Genomic DNA, 17017 nt, shown 5'->3' with positions numbered 1-17017 from the left:
GCGACACATTCCCTTCGCATAGAATTGATCAGGCTGTTGATTGTGGCCTGTGTAATGTTGTCTCACTCCTCTTCAAGGGCTGTGCGAAGTTGCTGGATATTGATGGGAACTGGGACACGCTGTCGTACACATCAATCCAGAGCATCACAAACATGCTCAATGGGTCTCGTGAGTATGCAGAACTGTGGAGGTCCTGGGCTGGCGTGGTTGCACTTGGTCTGCAGTTGTGAGGCTGGTTGGACACACTGCCAAATTCTCTAAAATGAATGAAAATTCAATTCTCTGGTAACAGCTCTGGGGGGTATTCCTGTAGTCAGCATATGAATTGTGCACTCCTTCAAAACTTGAAACACCTGGTATTGTGCTGTGTGACAAAACTTCATATTTTAGAGTGGCCTTTTACTGTCCCCGGCACAAGGTGTGCACCTTGTGTGTCTAATGATCATGCTATTAAATCAGCTTTTTGATATGCCACACCTGTCAAGTGGATGTATTATCATGGATAATGAGAAATACTCACTAACAGGGATTTATACAAATTTGTGCAAATAAATTGAGAGAAATAGGCTTTTTGTGTGTATGGAAAATCTATGGGAACTTTTATTTCAGCTCACTTTACATTGTGTTTATATTTTTGTTCAATATATTTATACCCAGAGAGATCTTATTATATTACTAGAGGGGCTATGTCATGAACCCTCAAAGTTCCGGAATGAGGCCAAAATTACAGCAATCTTGGTCAGGGAGAAATTCAAAAGCAGTCTAATTGGAATGAATGTCAGCAGCTTCCTAGGTGATGCATTTCCTGCTTTTAATTATGTAGGAAAATAAAAGAAAGGCATGTGATGTATCAGAAATTGTGCAATGGAATTATAGTCAATCTAAAATACTGTCATATAATTATAAATAGAGTTTATACAGGTTTTATACATATTTTCTGCATAAATAGCCTCTAAAATATATGTAAACAGACCATGAATGTCTCAGATGTTGTTTTCTTGGAAAGCTTTGAGTGTTATTATATGATACAATATCAGTACTTGTTGCATTTAAAACTTTCTAAACTCAGTCTTCAACTGATTTCAGCAACTATATGGCTGTGGATTGACTGCATCGTTTGAATGGAATGTTGGCATATTGGCAGTTAATTAAAAAAATTAATGGAATTATTCCTCTAAAATTGTCTGGCTAGCTAAAACACATACAGTGTAGATAAATTCTTCGCATTCATTGTTTTACACAATATATTATCACAGCACTGGCAAAGCCATGGTTGACCAACTCCCTGACTAACATGGCTGACCTCTGGACCGTCATAAGAAGGCTCATGTCCATTTTATATTCTAATTCTATGTTTATACCTCTCATCAGAATCGTGCAGGAAGGATTATGTTATTGGAGGATTTTGAAGCGATTGACACATTAATAGGATAGACAACAGCATTAAGTGGTGGGATAAAGCAGAGGAAAGGGACTAATGCAGGATAAACATGCTTGTCACAGAGACTAGGGGCCATCACTAGCACTAACACACATATGTGTCCCAATGGAAATGTGGAGCATTGGAGACATGTAACATGCTCAAAGAGGAATTGTGTGGGGTTTGTGTAGAATCCGTGGGTGTTGGTAACTTTGTTAGATGCACTACCTTAAATGCACTACGTCACAGAGCATCCCTACCTCTGCATATATATATATATACACTGCTCAAAAAAATAAAGGGAACACTAAAATAACACATCCTAGATCTGAATGAATGAAATATTCTTATTAAATACTTTTTTTCTTTACATAGTTGAATGTGCTGACTACAAAATCACACAAAAATGATCAATGGAAATCAAATGTATCAACCCATGGAGGTCTGGATTTGGAGTCACACTCAAAATTGTGTGGGTTGTAGTGTGTGTGGCCTCCACGTGCCTGTATGACCTCCCTACAAAGCCTGGGCATGCTCCTGATGAGGTGGCGGATGGTCTCCTGAGGGATCTCCTCCCATACCTGGACTAAAGCATCCGCCAATTCCTGGACAGTCTGTGGTGCAACCCCTCATCAGATGGATGGAGCAAGACATGATGTCCCAGATGTGCTCAATTGGATTCAGGTCTGGGGAACAGGCGGGCCAGTCCATAGCATCAATGCCTTCCTCTTGCAGGAACTGCTGACACACTCCAGCCACATGAGGTCTAGCATTGTCTTGCATTAGGAGGAACCCAGGGCCAACCGCACCAGCATATGGTCTCACAAGGGGTCTGAGGATCTCATCTCGGTACCTAATGGCAGTCAGGCTACCTCTAGCGAGCACATGGAGGGCTGTGCGGCCCCCCAAAGAAATGCCACCCCACACCATGACTGACCCACCGCCAAACCGGTCATGCTGGAGGATGTTGCAGGCAGCAGAACGTTCTCCACGGCGTCTCCAGACTCTGTCACGTCTGTCACATGTGCTCAGTGTGAACCTGCTTTCATCTGTGAAGAGCACAGGGCGCCAGTGGCGAATTTGCCAATCTTGGTGTTCTCTGGCAAATGCCAAATGTCCTGCACGGTGTTGGGCTGTAAGCACAACCCCCACCTGTGGACGTCGGGCCCTCATACCACCCTCATGGAGTCTGTTTCTGACCGTTTGAGCAGACACATGCACATTTGTGGCCTGCTGGAGGTAATTTTGCAGGGCTCTGCCAGTGCTCCTCCTGCTCCTCCTTTCACAAAGGCGGAGGTAGCGGTCCTGCTGCTGGGTTGTTGCCCTCCTACGGCCTCCTCCACGTCTCTTGATGTACTGGCCTGTCTCCTGGTAGCGCCTCCATGCTCTGGACACTACGCTGACAGACACAGCAAACCTTCTTGCCACAGCTCGCATTGATGTGCCATCCTGGATGAGCTGCACTACCTGAGCCACTTGTGTGGGTTGTAGACTCCGTCTCATGCTACCACTAGAGTGAATGCACCGCCAGCATTCAAAAGTGACCAAAACATCAGCCAGGAAGCATAGGAACGGAGAAGTAATCTGTATACCAGGGAGCTAGCTAGTTTCTTATGACAAATGTTTTTAGTTTTTAGGGGTGTAACTGCATCTAGGGTATTGCGCAAGGTTAAATTGAGTTCCTCAGTTAGGTGGTTAACTGATTTTTGTCCTCTGACGTCCTTGGGTAGGCAGAGGGAGTCTGGAAGGGCATCAAGGAAATCTTTGGGTTGTCTGAGAATTTATAGCATGACTTTTGATGCTCCTTGGTTGGGGTCTGAGCAGATTATTTGTTGTGATTGCAAACATAATAAAATGGTGGTCCGATAGTCCAGGATTATGAGGAAAAACATTAAGATCCACAACATTTATTTCATGGGACAAAACTAGGTCCAGATTATGACTGTGACAGTGAGTAGGTCCAGAGACATGTTGGACAAAACCCACTGAGTCGATGATGGCTCCGAAAGCCTTTTTGAGTGTGTCTGTGGACTTTTCCATGTGAATATTAAAATCACCAAAAATGAGAATATTATCTACTATGGCTACATGGTCCGATAGGAATTCAGGGAACTCAGTGGGGAACGCTGTATATGGCCCAGGAGACCTGTAAACAGTAGCTATAAAAAGTGATTGAGTAGGCTGCATAGATTTCATGACTAGAAGCTCAAAAGACGAATACGTAGTAGTTTTTTTTGTAAATTGAAATTTGCTATTGTAAATGTTAGCAACACCTCCACATTTGCGGGATGCACGGGGGATATAGTCACTGGTGTAACCAGGAGGTGAGGCCTCATTTAACACAGTAAATTCATCAGGCTTAAGCCATGTTTCAGTCAGGCCAATCACATCAAGATTATGATCAGTGATTAGTTAATTGACTATAACTGCCTTCGAAGTGAGGGATCTAACATTAAGTAGCCCTATTTTGAGATGTGAGGTATCACGATCTCTTTCAATAATGGCAGGAATGGGGGAGGTCTTTATTCTAGTGAGATTGCTAAAGCGAACACCGCCATGTTTAGTTTTGCCCAACCTAGGTCGAGGCACAGACACGGTCTGAATGGGGATAGCTGAGCTGACTACACTGACTGTGCTAGTGGCAGACTCCACTAAGCTGGCAGGCTGGCTAACAGCCTGCTGCCTGACCTGCACCCTATTTCATTGTGGAGCTAGAGCCCTGTCTATGTTGGTAGATAAGATGAGTGCACCCCTCCAGCTAGGATGGAGTCCGTCACTCCTCAACAGGCCAGGCTTGGTCCTGTTTGTGGGTGAGTCCCAGAAAGAGGGCCAATTATCTACAAATGCTATATTTTTGGAGGGGCAGAAAACAGTTTTCAACCAGCGATTGAGTTGTGAGACTGCTGTAGAGCTCATCACTCCCCCTAACTGGGAGGGGGCCAGAGACAATTACTCGATGCCGACACATCTTTCTAGCTGATTTACAGGCTGAAGCTATGTTGCGCTTGGTGACCTCTGACTGTTTCATCCTAACATCCTGGGTGCCGACGTGGATAACAATATCCCTATACTCTCTACACTCGCCAGTTTTAGCTTTAGCCAGCACCATCTTCAGATTAGCCTTTACGTCGGAGCCCTGCCCCCTGGTAAAAAGTGAATGATAGCTGGATGATTCGTTTTAAGTCTAATACTGCAGGTAATGGAGTCGCCAATGACTAGGGTATTAAATTTGTCAAGTTAATGGTGGGAGCCTTCAGCGTCTCAGATTAATGGGGAAAACCGGTTGAAAGTTTCTGTCGGCTGAATGAGCGACACCGGTTGAGCATTCCTACAGCATTTCCCTCCAGAAACCTTGAGAAAGTTGTCCGGCTGCGGGGATCGTGCGAGGGGATGTATACTAACGTTACTATCTGTACTTACTGGTGGCACAGACCTGTTTCATCCTTTCCTACACTGAAATTACCCATGCCTAACGATTGCGTCTGAAGCTGGGCTTGTAGCACAGTTATCCTCGCCGTAAGGCGATCGTTCTCCTGTATATTATAAGTACAACGACTGCAATTAGAAGGCATCATGTTAATGTCACTACTTAGCTTCGGCTGGTGGAGGTCCTGACGAACCATATTCAGATAAAACGTCCGGAGTGAAAAAGTTGAATGAAAAAAAGTTGAGTGAGGGAAAAACTAAAAATTTAAAAGGTAATTAAAAAGTAAAAACCGTAAAGTTGTCAGGTAGCAATGTAATGTTATTACGAGTGTAGCGAAATGCTTGTGCTTCTAGTTCCAACAGTGCAGCAATATCTAACAAGTGATCTAACAATTCCACAACAACTACCTAATACACACAAATCTAAGTAAAGGAATGGAATAAGAATATATACATATATGGATGAGAAGTGACCGAGCAGAATAGGCAAGATGGTATAAAATACAGCATATACAGTGCCTTGCGAAAGTATTCGGCCCCCTTGAACTTTGCGACCTTTTGCCACATTTCAGGCTTCAAACATAAAGATATAGAACTGTATTTTTTTGTGAAGAATCAACAACAAGTGGGACACAATCATGAAGTGGAACGACATTTATTGGAAATTTCACACTTTTTTAACAAATCAAAAACTGAAAAATTGGGCGTGCAAAATTATTCAGCCCCTTTACTTTCAGTGCAGCAAACTCTCTCCAGAAGTTAAGTGAGGATCTCTGAATGATCCAATGTTGACCTAAATGACTAATGATGATAAATACAATCCACCTGTGTGTAATCAAGTCTCCGTATAAATGCACCTGCACTGTGATAGTCTCAGAGGTCCGTTAAAAGCGCAGAGAGCATCATGAAGAACAAGGAACACACCAGGCAGGTCCGAGATACTGTTGTGAAGAAGTTTAAAGCCGGATTTGGATACAAAAAGATTTCCCAAGCTTTAAACATCCCAAGGAGCACTGTGCAAGCGATAATATTGAAATGGAAGGAGTATCAGACCACTGCAAATCTCCCAAGACCTGGCCGTCCCTCTAAACTTTCAGCTCATACAAGGAGAAGACTGATCAGAGATGCAGCCAAGAGGCCCATGATCACTCTGGATGAACTGCAGAGATCTACAGCTGAGGTGGGAGACTCTGTCCATAGGACAACAATCAGTCGTATATTGCACAAATCTGGCCTTTATGGAAGAGTGGCAAGAAGAAAGCCATTTCTTAAAGATATCCATAAAAAGTGTTGTTTAAAGTTTGCCACAAGCCACCTGGGAGACACACCAAACATGTGGAAGAAGGTGCTCTGGTCAGATGAAACCAAAATTGAACTTTTTGGCAACAATGCAAAACGTTATGTTTGGCGTAAAAGCAACACAGCTCATCACCCTGAACACACTATCCCCACTGTCAAACATGGTGGTGGCAGCATCATGGTTTGGGCCTGCTTTTCTTCAGCAGGGACAGGGAAGATGGTTAAAATTGATGGGAAGATGGATGGAGCCAAATACAGGACCATTCTGGAAGAAAACCTGATGGAGTCTGCAAAAGACCTGAGACTGGGACGGAGATTTGTCTTCCAACAAGACAATGATCCAAAACATAAAGCAAAATCTACAATGGAATGGTTCAAAAATAAACATATCCAGGTGTTAGAATGGCCAAGTCAAAGTCCAGACCTGAATCCAATCGAGAATCTGTGGAAAGAACTGAAAACTGCTGTTCACAAATGCTCTCCATCCAACCTCACTGAGCTCGAGCTGTTTTGCAAGGAGGAATGGGAAAAAATGTCAGTCTCTCGATGTGCAAAACTGATAGAGACATACCCCAAGCGACATAGAGCTGTAATCGCAGCAAAAAGTGGCGCTACAAAGTATTAACTTAAGGGGGCTGAATAATTATGCACGCCCAATTTTTCAGTTTTTGATTTGTTAAAAAAGTTTGAAATATCCAATAAATGTCGTTCCACTTCATGATTGTGTCCCACTTGTTGTTGATTCTTCACAAAAAAATCACGTTTTATATCTTTATGTTTGAAGCCTGAAATGTGGCAAAAGGTCGCAAAGTTCAAGGGGGCCGAATACTTTCGCAAGGCACTGTACATATGAGATGAGTAATGCAAGATATGTAAAATGTATTAAAGTGGCATTGTTAAAATGACTAGTAATCAATCCATTTATTAAAGTCGCCAATGATTTCAAGTCTGTATGAAGGCAGCAACCTCTCTATGTTAGTGATGACTGTTTAACAGTCTGATGGCCTTGAGATAGAGGCTATTTTTCAGTCTCTCTGTCCCAGCTTTGATGCACCTGTTCTGACCTCACCTCCTGGATGGTAAAAGGGTGAACAGGCAGTGGCTCGGGTGGTTGTTGTCCTTGATGATCTTTTTGGCCTTCCTGTGACATCAGGTGCTGTAGGTGTCCTGGAGGGCAGGTAGTTTGCCCCCGGTGATGCATTGTGCAGACCTCCCCAACCTCTGGAGAGCCCTGCTGTTATGGGCGGTGCAGTTGCCGTACCAGGTGGTGATGCAGCCCGACAGGATGCTCTCAATTGTGCATATGTAAAAGTTTGTGAGGGTTTTAGGTGACAAGCCAAATTTCTTGCGCCTTTTTCACAGCACTGTCTGTGTGGGTGGACCATTTCAGTTTGTGGAGGTCATGTGGTTGCGCTCTTGCATTTCCTTTCCACGAAGTGTAGCCCTTGGTTCTCCCCAGACCTGACTGCCCTTAACCAACACAAAAACATCCTATGGCGTTCTGCATTAGCATCGAACAGCCCCCGTGATATGCAGCTTTTCAGGGAAGCTAGAAACCATTATACACAGGCAGTTAGAAAAGCCAAGGCTAGCTTTTTCAAGCAGAAATTTGCTTCCTGCAACACTGACTCAAAAATGTTCTGGGACACGGTAAATTCCATGGAGTACAAGAACACCTCCTCCCAGCTGCCTACTGCACTGAAGATAGGAAACACTGTCACCACTGATAAATCCACTATAATTGAGAATTTCAATAAGCATTTTTCGACGGCTGGCCATGCTTTCCACCTGGCTACCCCTACCTTGGTCAACAGCACTGCAACAGCACTGCACCCTCCACAGCAACTTGCCCAAGCCTTCCCCATTTCTCCTTCTCCCAAATCCAGTCAGCTGATGTTCTGAAAGAGTTGCAAAATCTGGACCCCTACAAATCAGCCGGGCTAGACAATCTAGACCCTTTCTTTCTAAAATGATCTGCCGAAATTGTTGCCACCCCTATTACTAGCCTGTTCAACCTCTCTTTCGTGTCGTCTGAGATTCCCAAAGATTGGAAAGCAGCTGAGGTCATCCCCCTCTTCAAAGGGGAGGACACTCTTGACCCAAACTGCTACAGACCTATATTCTACCCTGCCTTTCTAAGGTCTTCGAAAGCCAAGTGAACAAACAGATTACCGACCATTTCGAATCTCACCATATCCTCTCTGCTATGCAATCTGGTTTCAGAGCTGGTCATGGGTGCAACTCAGCCACGCTCAAGGTCCTAAACGATATCTTAACCGCCATCGATAAGAAACATTACTGTGCAGCCGTATTCATTAATCTGGCCAAGGCTTTCGACTCTGTCAATCACCACATCAACCACTTCTCTGATAGAGTTCAGTGTGTCAAATCGGAGGGTCTGTTGTCCGGACCTCTGGCATTCTTCTCTGTATTTATCAATGATGTCTCTCTTGCTGCTGGTGAGATCCACCTCTACGCAGACGACACCATTCTGTATACTTCTGGCCCTTCTTTGGACACTGTGTTAACAACCCTCCAGGCAAGCTTCAATGCCATACAACTCTCCTTCTGTGGCCTCCAACTGCTCTTAAATACAAGTAAAACTAAATGCATGCTCTTCAACCCATTGCTGCCTGCACCTGCCCCCCTGTCCAACATCACTACTCTGGACGGCTCTGACTTAGAATACATGGACAACTACAAATACCTAGGTGTCTGGTTAGACTGTAAACTCTCCTTCCAGACCCACATCAAACATCTCCAATCCAAAGTTAAATCTAGAATTGGCTTCCTATTTCGCAACAAAGCATCCTTCACTCATGCTGCCAAACATACCCTTGTAAAACTGACCATCCTACCAATCCTCGACTTCGGCGATGTCATTTACAAAATAGCCTCCAATACCCTACTCAACAAATTGGATGCAGTCTATCACAGTGCCATCCGTTTTGTCACCAAAACCCCATATACCACCCACCATTGCGACCTGTACGCTCTCGTTGGCTGGCCCTCACTTCATACTCATCGCCAAACCCACTGGCTCCATGTCATCTACAAGACCCTGCTAGGTAAAGTCCCCCCTTATCTCAGCTCGCTGGTCACCATAGCATCACCCACCTGTAGCACACGCTCCAGCAGGTATATCTCACTGGTCACCCCCAAAACCAATTCTTTCTTTGGCCGCCTCTCCTTCCAGTTCTCTGCTGCCAATGACTGGAACGAACCACAAAAATCTCTGAAACTGGAAACACTTATCTCCCTCACTAGCTTTAAGCACCAGCTGTCAGAGCAGCTCAAAGATTACTGCACCTGTACATAGCCCACCTATAATTTAGCCCAAACAACTACCTCTTTCCCTACTGTATTTATTTTATTTATTTATTTTGCTCCTTTGCACCCCATTATTTTTATTTATACTTAGCACTTTCTTCCACTGCAAATCTACCATTCCAGTGTTTTACTTACTATATTGTATTTACTTTGCCACCATGGCCTTTTTTTGCCTTTACCTCCCTTATCTCACCTCATTTGCTCACATCGTATATAGACTTGTTTATACTGTATTATTGACTGTATGTTTGTTTTACTCTATGTGTAACTCTGTGTTGTTGTGTGTCGAACTGCTTTGCTTTATCTTGGCCAGATCGCAATTGTAAATGAGAACTTGTTCTCAACTTGCCTACCTGGTTAGATAAAGGTGAAATATATATTTTTTAAATATATCTATCTATACCAGGGTTTCCCAAAGTCGGTCCTACCCCCTCTGAGTGAACGTTTTGGTTTTGCCCTAGCACTACAGAGCTGATTAACCTACTCATCATAAAGCTTGAGTTATTTGAACCAGCTGTGTAGTGTATGGCCACAGGACCAACTTTGGGAAACCCTGGTCTATACAATGACTCAGTCGTGTCGGTATAGGATTTCTGATGGATTTTCAAAGAAATTCTATGTAAGTGTAGGCTGTGTGTGACTGGCTCACTGATTTTTATCCAGGCCAATTTACAGTAGTGAGTAAGGATATGGACGTGTCATCTCAACTGACCATCAACTTAACGCCTCATGTCCACCAGATGCATCAAACTCGTTGCGTTCTGGCATTCATTGTCAATGGAGCAGTCTGAAATGCTATGTTGGGGGTCTCGCACTAGGCTGCGGTGCGTTCTGTACCTCATGAGTTCAGCATTGATTTACCATGCGGTGATACAAACGACAGTAGGCCTGCACAAGCAGACTCCAACAAGCGTTTCAACTTTCGTTTGTATCACCGCATGGTAAATCAATGCTGAACGCACCGCAGCCTAGTGCGACACCCCCAACATAACGTTTCGGACTGCTCCATTGACAATGAATGACTTCCGCCAGAACCAAAGAGTTTGATGCATCTGGTGGAAATGAGGCGTTAAGTTGACAGTCAGAGGAGATGACGAGTCCATATCCTTACAATTGCAGCATTCAAAACAACTGGGAACTCTGAAATCACCGACTTCAGTGCGCTCAAGACAACTGAGAACTCTGAAAAAAATGGGAATGGGAAAAATCTTTTGAATGGTCATCCAACTCGGAATTTCAAGTCGGAAACTCGGGCATCTTTCTAGAACGCCAACATTCCGACCTGCAGATCACTGACTTCATCGTTTGACCTATTTTTTTTCTGAGTTCCCATTTGTTTTGAAAGCACCATACTTTCATCCATTTTTACGGACAAAAGTCTAATTGGCCGACAGAGACATTAGCCAATTAAAAAAGAGGAACACGTGCATGGTCCAAGGACCAACATTTATTCATTCTAGTTTGATGTCATTTCTCCAAGGATCAGTCTGGCCAACTCCATTACAAATGTACAGGTAACTACCAAAATAATATGGAAACACTTGAGTAAATGTTGGATACAAAGTATATTGAAAGCAGATGCTTCCACACAGGTGTGGTTCCTGATTTAATTAAGCAAATAACATCCCATCATGCTTAGTTAGGGCCATTTATAAAAATCCTGCGCAGGACATTATTTTAGCTACCATGGCTGTGCCCCCGTAGGATGACAATGCTGCCATCCACTGAGCACGAGTGGTCACTGAATGGTTTGATGAGCATGAAAACGATGCAAGCCATATACCATGGTTGTCTCAGTCACCAAAGAATAATACCTGCCAGTCCATGACAGCCTGTCCAGCCAAGCCAACCATCTCAGCAGGATACACGCTCGCACGCACACACACACATATGCATACACACATCCACAAAGGCTTTCTCTATTCCAGCGCTGCCTGATGGAAAGTCATATACAGCTGTGTCAACACTTTGAAAATATACAGCGCAGTAAATCTGCACCGGAAATGTTGTCTTTGCATCTCAAATGAACTTCTATCATCTCTATTTGTTCTTCCCCTAACAAACCCCCTCTAGCTTTACCCTTCCCTGGTTACTTCATGGATTATAGTCATAAACCGTATCTCGCTCTTCTATAATGGTGGCAGAAGGATTCCCTACTGTGTATGCAACCTCATTGTTGTATGTAAGCCAGAGGCTCTTGCTGTGAGGCTGCCTGCATGAAAATAGACCTACTAATGAAAGTACATGATCATTAGGCTGTTTGTGTGAGAAACGTATTTTGTAATGAGGTGTTTAACGTATGGAAGCACATTCATCAACCAGCAGCAGAGTTCTTTGTTGTTGCATTATTAATCAGCAACCAGGACATTTTCAGTGAGAAAAAAATTCACCAATAACCAGTAACCACCGTTTCAGTGATGCGTCCTGCTCAACTGTGTACTGTGCCGTTTCGCAAACACACCTCAAATACAAATCAGATCCAAATTAAATGATACAGTAGAAGGAATGTTCCTGTTTGTAGGGGGATGGGAAGTGTCCTGTCCAGCAGGTGTCCTGTCCAGCAGCCTTGCTCTACTTTAGGTCTAAGGTCATCACATTGTGAGAAGGAAGGATGTCCCCCACATTTCCCTTTCCCTCCAGCTCTGTCTCCCACTCCCTCGTCTGACCGTTTCACCCTCTCCCTCCCTCTGTGAGAAAGGAAGCTTATCACATTCACTTCACTGTGTGTGGTGTAGTGGGTAGACACACATACTCAGATGTTTTCATTTGCTTTAGAACTACGGTGGAGTACAGTAGTTCTTGGAGAGTAGATGGGCATGCTTTTTTCCATGTCCGATGAGTCTGAGCTATGAGCTACCCCTTAAACGTTGTAAGAAGAAAACACACAAAAGTTACTGTAAAAAAAGGCACTGATTTGATCTAATGAGTGTGGATGTGGATGGCTGATCTGTGACTTGTGACAAGACAGGTGGTTCATCCTTAAACTCAGCTGACTTAGTGACTCATCACTTTCCACATTCTTTACAAATATATCACAATATTCCCGCCCTGCCGGGAATCACTGCCATGGGATTCAATCTGATTTCTCTGTCAATGAACCGTTTCTCACAACTATTCAACCATGGTTGTTGAGTCTAATGCCAGTCATGGACATGCAGCAACATTATGTGGACACTCAGGGAGAGTCCCTAAAACTCACAGAGTGACTGGAGATACGGTAGTCACAGTATTTCCTGGACAGTTGACTGAGACTCAGCCAGTTGGTTGTAGTCAAGAGGTGCCCCATTATAACCTTTTGGGTCACGTAACATGTTATCTTGCTCAAATATGTTGCCTAGACTTTACCAAGAGCAGCAATAGCGCAAGATATACTAGCTGAGGAAAACATGTCTGTGTGTCCCCTACTGTTTTAGAAAGTAATGTTTCATCAATATTGGTCCATTGGAGAACGGAAATCAAACATGAGCGTTGGTCTGACTCCACAAATTCTTCAAAAGTGAGCAACATTTCATGCAGAAATTGGATATATTCTCGCTGTCTTCTTGAAAGAAGGAAGTGTACATCTCCTAGACAGAACAGTGTGCAAGAGACTGAAAAGGCAGCATTCAGATAGCATTGAGTGCTTGCTAGTGGGGTGGGGGGAGGCTGTGTAGCAGCCCTCAGTTCAGCTCCCAGGCAGGGTGGCAGATGAATATTATCATATATGACGGCTCAGCACAGCCTAAGTTAACTCACACACACGCACGCACGCGCGCACGCACACACACGCACGCACGCACAGACACACACACACACACACACACACACACACACATACAACCACACACCGGACCATGTTAACTCGGTCAGCTTCCCACCATTCCCCAGGACTGATGCCTTAATCTGACAGACATATGCTGCCTCAGGGAACATGACAGCCTCCAGCTAAATATGGAATGAAGAGCATCATGTGGATGTTCCTTTAGCCTCTGATTGTCAACAAAAACATAGCTTTAAGTTGGACAGTTTGGTTGGGGGTAGGGGGATCAAAATGTATCATAAATCCAAGACAATAAAGTCATTTGAAAATGAAAAAAGGCGACAGAAATGTCATGGGGGGATGGACTTCAGCTGTACCTTAGCAACGACAATGGATTGAGAGATTTGAGACCCATTACATTAGTTATTATTGATTTCAAGAAAGAGCAGGAATTGTGTCTGATTGAGAGTGTTTTTCATTACTCCACCCTTCCACAACCGCACACAGCAACATTTTTAAAGGGAGTAAAACTGGGGGGGAAACAGAGCCTTTCCTGGACCAGGCCGGACATCTGTTCTCAACACAGGAAATCATTCTCCAAAATGGAGGCCCCACACTGTCTCCCTGTGTGTGTGTGTGTGTGTGTGTGTGTGTGTGTGTGTGTGTGTGTGTGTGTGTGTGTGTTGGATTGAACTCTAGATCTATTTTTTTCTCTCTGTTCTTCTCCTTTGATGAGTGGTCCTCAGTGCATCATTTAAACCAGCTAGCAGTACTCTCTGCATCACAGGCATCCTCTGTTGTAGCTGAGATAAAACAGCTGTGTCACAGTGGAAGAGAAAGAGAGGGAGAGAAATAGAGAGAGATAGAAGGAGGAGGGAAAAGAGTGAGGAGAAGTGGAGAAGAAGAAGGGGGGAGAGAGAGAGAGGGGGAAAGACAGGACGAAGGAAGGAGTAGGAGAAAGAAAGAAAGGAGCATCAAGGGTAATCTGGAGGTTTGATTTGGTGTGTACAGGAGGATGGGATTGAGTCTATATTAGCCTAACCTCTGTTCACTGTCTTCTGATACAAACTTCATCATCTCCCAAATATGACACATAATGTACAGTACTGTAGGACTTGCCCTAAGGAGATAACCCCTTATACTCCTGGAAGAATCTCAACTGTGTCACAAAAAGTTTTCTCCCCTTAAGTTTCTTTATAATATTGCGTGATTTGAAATCTAAACTGCTTTGTGCTTCTATCTAAGGGAGGCCTCTGCATATCAATAGGACTGTATGGGGTCTTTCTGTGAATTAGCTGTAACCATCCACGCTCAAAAGCAGGGAGGAATCTTCATTTGTTTGCATAAATGAATGTGAATATCATAATTTGTATGATCCTATATTATATTGTGTGGATATCATGATCCATATCATCCTATGTACTTTACACTACATAACCAAATGTATGTGGACACCTGCTCGTCAAACATCTCATTCCAAAATCATGGGCGTTAATGTGGAGTTGGTCCCCCCTTTGCTGCTATAACAGCCTCCACTCTTCTGTGAAGGCTTTCCACTAGATGTTGGAACATTGCTGCGGGGACTTGCTTCTATTCAGCTACAAGAGCATTAGTGAGCTTGGGCACTGATGTTGGGCGATTAGGCCTGGCTTGCAATCGTGGTTCCAATTCATCCCAAAAGGTGTTCAATGAGGTTGAGGTCAGGGCTCTGTGCAGGCCAGTCAAGCTCCTTTACACCGATCTCAACAAACCATTTCTGTATGGACCTCGCTTTGTGCACAGGGGCAATGTCATGCTGAAACAGGAAAGGTCCTTCCCCAAACTGTTGCCACAAAGTTGAAGGTACAGAATCATTTTGTATCATTGTATGCTGTAGAGTTAAGATTTCCCTTCACTGGAACTGAGGGGACTAGCCCAAACCATGAAAAACAGTCCCAAAGAACAGTTATTGTCCTGCCAGAGGCAGTTTGGAACTTGGTAGTGAGTGTTGCAACCGAGGACTGACGATTTTTACAGGCTTCAGCACTCGGTGGTCCTGTTCTATGAGCTTGTGTGGCCTGCTCCTAGACATTTACACTTCACAATAACTGAGCTTACACTTGACCAGAGTAGACATTTGATGAACTGACTTGTTGGAAAGATAGCATCCACGTTGAAAGTCACTGAGCTCTTCAGTAAGGCCATTCTACAGCCAATGTTTGTCTATGAAGATTGCATTGCTGTGTGCTCGATTTTATACACCTGTCAGCAATGGATGTGGCTGAAATAGCTGAATCTACTAATTTGGGGATGTCCCTCTACTTTTGTATATATAGTGTATGTGTATTCAATGTGTATTCGTATACTATACTACTATTTGTATACTCTGTAGGACTAGCCTAGATATCATGATATGATAAAGAGAAAGAGAACGAATGAAAAAAAAGTACAACATTATAAGGGTATATTGCCTTTGTGTAAGAGAAGCTGTAAGAGAAAGTCATACCAAGTTAAAGGAACAATCAATGCCGACTGACTTCCTCTTAAAAAAAAATACATGTTTTTTTATTGTCACATAAACCAGATAGGTGCAGTGAAATGTGTTGTTTAGCAGGATAAAGCTAATTCTAATCAGCAACCTTTCGATTACTGACCCAACACTCTAACCACTAGACTACCTGCTGCCCTTTCTAATTTCATTATGTAATAGTTATGTCATGGCTGTTCTACTGTCAACAGGCGTCAGTGTGGAAATGATGTAAGGGGTGTGGTGAAGTGAGGTCAGTTTTCCATAATTGTTACACAATCCTTTGGCAATCCATGAAACGGAAGCGATCCAATGTATTCCCATCCTCACAGTATGGTTCATGGGATAACATTCATTGTGTATCAGTAACTAAGGAGAGATGGGAAAAGGCAAGAAGTAGTATGGGGCCAAATTAGATTTGTTTTATACTCTAAGGGATTGGATCTGTCCCAAGACTTGGCTGTTTTTCCTTGGAAACCCATTTAATTCTCACTGTATGCTGTCTTTCATCCTATCCACTCCTCCTCCAAACCCTGAAGCAGTAGGTCTAAACCAGCCGTAACAACAGAGCACCCTCCCCTCCCTTGACCCTTCCAATCTGTACAATGGCTCTTCCTCTCAACTGCCATTGTGCAATGACATGAGTCCTCTGGACGTGTAGGTGGACCTAACATGTACTCCTGTGAGTGAGTCACACGTGCCCTTGCAGGTCGGATGCACTGAAGTCATGATGTCAGTACTATGTTGAGGATTGACAGGAGGAACTGCCAGGAGTTCCTGTAACATGCTGAATATATATAATAATTTACTATGTTTAACTGTTGGTTTAATCTGTGATGTCACCAGTGGGAGGAGCCTCTAACATTCCCCAAAGAAATAGGAGAGATACAGCAGACACTTTGATTTGATCCTTAGAGCCAACACTCTGAGAGCAATTCAATAATCGTGTCATACATGATGCCATTTCATTATGCATTTGCAAATTCCAAACACATTACGAAAGATGAATATATTAATGTCATTATCACCATCAAATGACAAAGGGGCGTAGGCACTGGTGGGCCTGGGTGGGTGCAGAGCCATCCACTGGAAAGCCAAGCCCACCCAATCAGTGTTCAGTGTTCCAAACGGGACATTAATTGTTATTTTACCTGAGTACAGCACTAGACTTGGGCAGGAGCTCACCAGGACCAGAACCGCAAATGTTATTCTGCTTGAGTTCCTGCACCTCCTATAGAATATTAGTGCAATAGTAAATATAAACGGTACCTGCACCCAAAATGAGTACTGGAACCTA

Source organism: Oncorhynchus clarkii, chromosome 20, assembly GCF_045791955.1.
Source record: "Oncorhynchus clarkii lewisi isolate Uvic-CL-2024 chromosome 20, UVic_Ocla_1.0, whole genome shotgun sequence".
NCBI classification, from domain to species: Eukaryota; Metazoa; Chordata; class Actinopteri; order Salmoniformes; family Salmonidae; genus Oncorhynchus; species Oncorhynchus clarkii.
Note: the sequence above shows the minus strand (reverse complement) of the source record.